The following is a 5347-nucleotide window of genomic DNA, read 5'->3' on the forward strand; positions in this document are numbered from 1 at the left end:
TGGTGCAGGCAGCAGGAGACCCTGAAAGAAATGAGATTGAGCCAGGAGCTTCCAAAGCCATTCCAGCCAGCACTGGGGGAATAGGGCTAGGTTGCTCACCATACTAATACTGGGGCTAGGTGGCTTTTCACCTCTAGGTCACAGGGTCAAAGCTAGTTCAGGCCAGTAGTAGCCAGCAGTTAACACTTAGCAGCTGGTCAGTGTTGTATGGAAAATGAATTGTTGGTGTTAGTCTAGTAACTCGTCTCAAGTTGCAGTGGGGGAGGTTTAGGTTGGATATTAGGAAAAACTTTTTCACTAGGAGGGTGGTGAAGCACTGGAATGGGTTACCTAGGAAGGTGGTGGAATCTCCTTCCTTAGAGGTTTTTAAGGTCAGGCTTGACAAAGCCCTGGCTGGGATGATGTATTTGGGGATTGGTCCTGCTTTGAGCAGGCGGTTGGACTAGATGACCTCCTGAGGTGCCTTCCAATCCTGATATTCTATGATACCCTCCAAAACATTGTAATGGTTACTGCCAGCTGGGCTCCTGGTTGGCTGTCTCTGTGAAGAGGCTGAATAGGCCTTGGAGATTACATTATGCTGGAAGGCAATGTGGCCAGCGGATAGACCACTGAACGGGGATTTGAGAAGACTTGGGTTCTGTTCCTGGTTCTGTCATTGGCTTGGTGGGAGACCTTGGGCAAGTTGTTTCAGCTCTCTATGCCTCAGTTTGCCCATCTATAAATCAGGAATAATGACACCGACCTTCCTTTGTAAAGTGCTTTGAGATAATAAGCATTAGGTTTTAACGTTACTTATTGCACTGGTGGGGTGGGGAGGTTTGCATTGCTGTACGGGGCCTGTTGCTATATAACCCCGCAGGCTGAATTCCTCTGACAATGCAGCACCTTCCACCAGGCACTAAACACTCTTTGAAAAAAATCCATTATCCAGCAAATTGCATATTACAAAGGGGGGCCGCATGATCCACTTCAATGGCAGTGAGTGGCAGAGACCATTAGCATTACAATAAATGGCTTTTTGGTGAGACAGCTCTATAATTCACTTGGTGTTTAACACTGGCCAGGGAGCTCATCTCTGTACATAAAATACATTAGATGGAGCACCTTCCTGTCCATATCTGTGATAAAGGGCTGTTATAATGAGGATAATTAGGAGGAGTTAAACATACAGCAGAGACCACTGCACTGCAGCAGCAACTCCCTACGCCTTGGGTCACGGGCTGCACAGTGCAGAAGGTTCAACAATGTACTCAGGAAGCCTCTAAATTTCTATTTTGGGGTGAGAAAACAGCTGGTCCACTGCATTTCAACTCCAGACCACAGGGACACCCCCTCTCTGTCAGAGCTCTGTAGGTCTGGGGAAGCATGGCTGGGGGGGGGGGGGGTTTGGCAGTAGCTGTGAGTGGATTTCCCATTCTGGGAGCTACTGCTGATTTCTCTCTTTCCCTTATGACTGTTTAGAGATCACCTAGCACGCTGTAGGCACTACGTTAAAGTAATAACAATGCTGTTCAGAACTAATGTTATTCAAGAGGAATGAATCAATGCATTGGTGAATGTTTTAATAGATTGCATCTAATAAGGATGGGACTAAACCAGCCAGCTTATTGGCCTCCAAACCAGAATTATTGTTAAAAATCAATTCCATCTTCAAGTTGAGTATTGGCTAAGAATGAATATTAGTGTGCTGCTGGCTATTTTTGCATCGCTAACTGGATTGCGTCTTGGGTTTCTGCACCATTTTGTTTCTGCTCATATCTACCAACATTAAAACTTAATGAGAACCTTCTAAATTGTGGGGGTGGGGGGAACCATGCTGAATGGATGCTGCTTCCCATGTAATTGTTTTTTTGACTGGTACCTACTGTGTAATGCTGCCTCATACTGGATGGGATAAGACTAGTCTTTTTTTTCTCTTTCTTTTAAAGTAACATTTGATCCAAAGCTTTTTAAAGATCCTTTTCCTTGCTCATAAAAAGGGCACATTCCTGCTCCCATTAGAGTGAATAGGATTTGTTGCCTTTATTAGGAGCCGTACGTCTGGGGTTTGTTGTTTAAAAACTGCTTTCCATAAATGCAACTTTTTTCAATATATAGCTTGTTCTTCAGCATTGCAAAGGGCTTTGAAGTGTCAAAAGGCAGACTGAGCTCTGCTAAGCAGCAGCCACAATTTAATGGGCTTCCATCCCACAAGGCCGAAGTGATCAGCAGCGTAGCATCCAGGCGTTGATACAGCACACCTAAGTCATGCGCTTTCTCCCATTTACCTGCTGAACTGTGGGCGGTCACTTAAAAGGGTTTTTAATCTGCATCTGCACAAGAGGCTGGTTAAGGCGGCTCATGTTAGGCTTTGCCTATGCTGACTGGAGGCTGATCCAGTAGGATCTCTGCTCCCTGCTGTCAATCAGCTTATCTCTGTTTCAGTTTTGCCTACCCTCATTCTGTTGTCATCAGCCTCCGCATATGGGCAGAACAGTTGCCCTCACGTGGTAGTGTCCTCGAAGGGTAGGCAAGGGGTAGCAACCCCATAGATTTTTTGTTTGTAATGTCTTCATCTCTGACCATTTTCTTCTACAATCCCTCTTCACCCACTTCCAACCCTGCTGCTATCCCAGGATCATCCCCTGAAGGCTGCTCTAACTTGTGCCAGCTTCCAACAGCTACAACGGGCTCAGGGAAGCCTTGACCATTCTCTCTCTTCCTCAGCCATGCTCCCTCCACTAGCAGCAGGGAGAGGGAGAAACTGCTACACCTGCTTTATGCCTCCGGAGGTTCCCTCTAAACTGGGGTGACTTCCCTGCAGCAGCTATGCAGGCTTTAGCATTGTTGTGCCCGGGTTCTGGGACAAGCGGAGAGTTTTAGTTGCCCTGAGCAGCCCCCTTTGCCAGCATGACACTCTGGCTGGCTAGCACTTACAAAGCCCACCCCATGCTGTGTGTTAGATTTAGGCTTCAAAGTATCTTTGACATAAGGCCTAGTGTGCATGCAGGACAGGTTCCTGCCTCAAGAAAACTGACTGCATCAAGCTCTGTGAAGGAGTTGAAGAATCACTTAATGGTGCTAGAGTGTCCCTTGGGACAGATGATGCAGGTATTTGACTCCAAGGCTGCAGAGTTTGTTTAGTGCCTTAAAAGGGTTCAGGACCAGGAAATGCTTCTCCCTTTCTGAGTGTCTTTTACCTGGGTATAGTTACACTATTGAAGGTATTTCTAGAGCTCCCAACACCCTAGTATCTAGAGGCAATGAACTCTCTCCCCTAGGAACTCCCATAGCCTTCACAGCAGAGAGGGCATTATGTGTAAAGCTGCGAGTCTGTCACAGAGGTCATGGATTCCATGACTTTCCGTGACCTCTTGTGACTTTTGCAGCGGTCAGTGCATCTGCTGGGACAATCTCAGGCCACTGCCCTCGCCCCCCAGTAGCAGCAGGAGGAGTTTGGGGGTGTGTGTGGGGGCTCAGGCCTGGGGGTTGGGGTGCAGGAGGGGGTGAGGGCTCTGGGCAGTGCTTAACTTAAGGGGGGAGGCTCCCTGGAAGCAGCAACATGTCCCCCCCTCCCTCAGCTCCTAGCTCCGTGCGCTGCCTCTGCCTGCAGGCACCACCCCCGCAGCTCCCATTGGCCACGGTTCCCGGCCAATGGGAGCTGCGGAGCTGGCAGCGTGCAGAGCTAGGAGCTTAGGGAGGGACATGTCGCCACTTCTGAGAAGCTGGGTAGGGAGCCTGCCAGCCCTGCCAACTCCCCCTCTGCCCAGCACCAGTGGGGGTCCCGGGCTGCTCCCACCCGAGCACTCGCGATGCCCCTCAGACCGCCCCCTCAGCACCTGCAGATCCTCCTAGCACCCATGGTGCCCTCTGGGCCACTCCCCATAGCACTTGCCCCCCATGGCACCCCAGAACCCCCTGGGCCATCCCCCCCGCAGCACTCGCAGCCCCCCCATGAGCACCTGCGGCACTCCCAAGATTTAGTCAGGGATATATAGTACAAGTCATGGACAGGTCATGGGCCATGAATTTTTGTTTACTGCCCGTGACCTGTCCATGACTTTTACTAAAAATACCTGTTACTATTACGTAGCCTTATCTATGTGCATTGTTTCTAAATGGGATTTCAATGCTAATTTCTAAATGGGATGATTTTTCAATGCACTCTATTAGAAATGAGTCTTGTCTACATGTGGACATTCAGGAAAGTTAATCTGAATTAACTAAAGGTGTGAATTTTTGAAGTGGATTTGTTCAACCGCATTAGGTTTTGTGCAAACACCCTAATTTAGAATTAAAGTGGCCTTAATTTGGCTTATCTTAATTCAAAAGTGAATTAAGATAAACCAAATTGAGGCCACTTTAATTCTGAATGAGAGTGTTTCCACAGGGGCTTAATGTGGTTTAATAAATCCATTTTCAAATTCACACCTTTAGCTAATTCAGATTCATTTTCATGAATGTCCATGTGTAGACAAACCCAAAGTGACTAGGGGTACGTCTACATGGTAATAAAAACCCATGGAACCAACTCAGTACCAAAGCATGTGCACAAAATTAATGTGTTTTAAGGTCTGTCCAGAATTGGGATGGTTTCCTGAATTGGGACCTTAACCAGATGCATAAATCCCATTGACTTGTATGGCTGGGGAGAGGGGGCGGGAAAGGGAGGAAACAAAAGCACCCCCAACTTTTAACTGGGCTTCTGTCTATCACCGATCTGTTCACTTTGCTTGTATGCTCTCTCTCTCCCCCTCCCCCCAACTCAACCCCCGGCTCTGTCTTTGTCTCTGTTTTTAGACTATGTGCTGTGGGGACAGGGGCTGTCTTTGGAAATCACCTAGCTCATTTTGGGCACTCCTGCAATTGAAAAATAAACAGAAGTTTCCCCCAAGCATTTGTTCTGTGAACCTACTCTTGACTTCCAAGTACTTTCATTTGCTTAATGAAGAGTTGAGATTCTAAAGCCCAGAGTTTTGCAGAGATGTGATTTTTTTTTTATACAAAACTTTAGTGAATAATCACTGAAAAGCCACAGTTCATACATTTATTTTTAAAAAGTTAAAAAATACATCAGGCACATAAATACATATTTACAATTACTGTACTTGAATCCTGATTCTAGCATCAAACTGGATATAATTTTACCTTGAAGACAGCGTAGATATCAGGTTCTTCTGCAAAAGGAGATTCCTATAAGGATTTTTTATTAAGAATAACAAACCCACTAAAATTAAAATGCCTTTTGATCCTACCTCATGCACAGGCTGGAATGTTTTCTTTCCATACAGTACATACTCAACATGACTGCATAGTATGGCATATGAGTCTGGGTCACTGAATTACAATTTCTTCTGCCTGCTAA

The sequence above is a fragment of the Emys orbicularis genome, chromosome 11, assembly GCF_028017835.1.
Source record: "Emys orbicularis isolate rEmyOrb1 chromosome 11, rEmyOrb1.hap1, whole genome shotgun sequence".
NCBI lineage: Eukaryota > Metazoa > Chordata > Testudines > Emydidae > Emys > Emys orbicularis.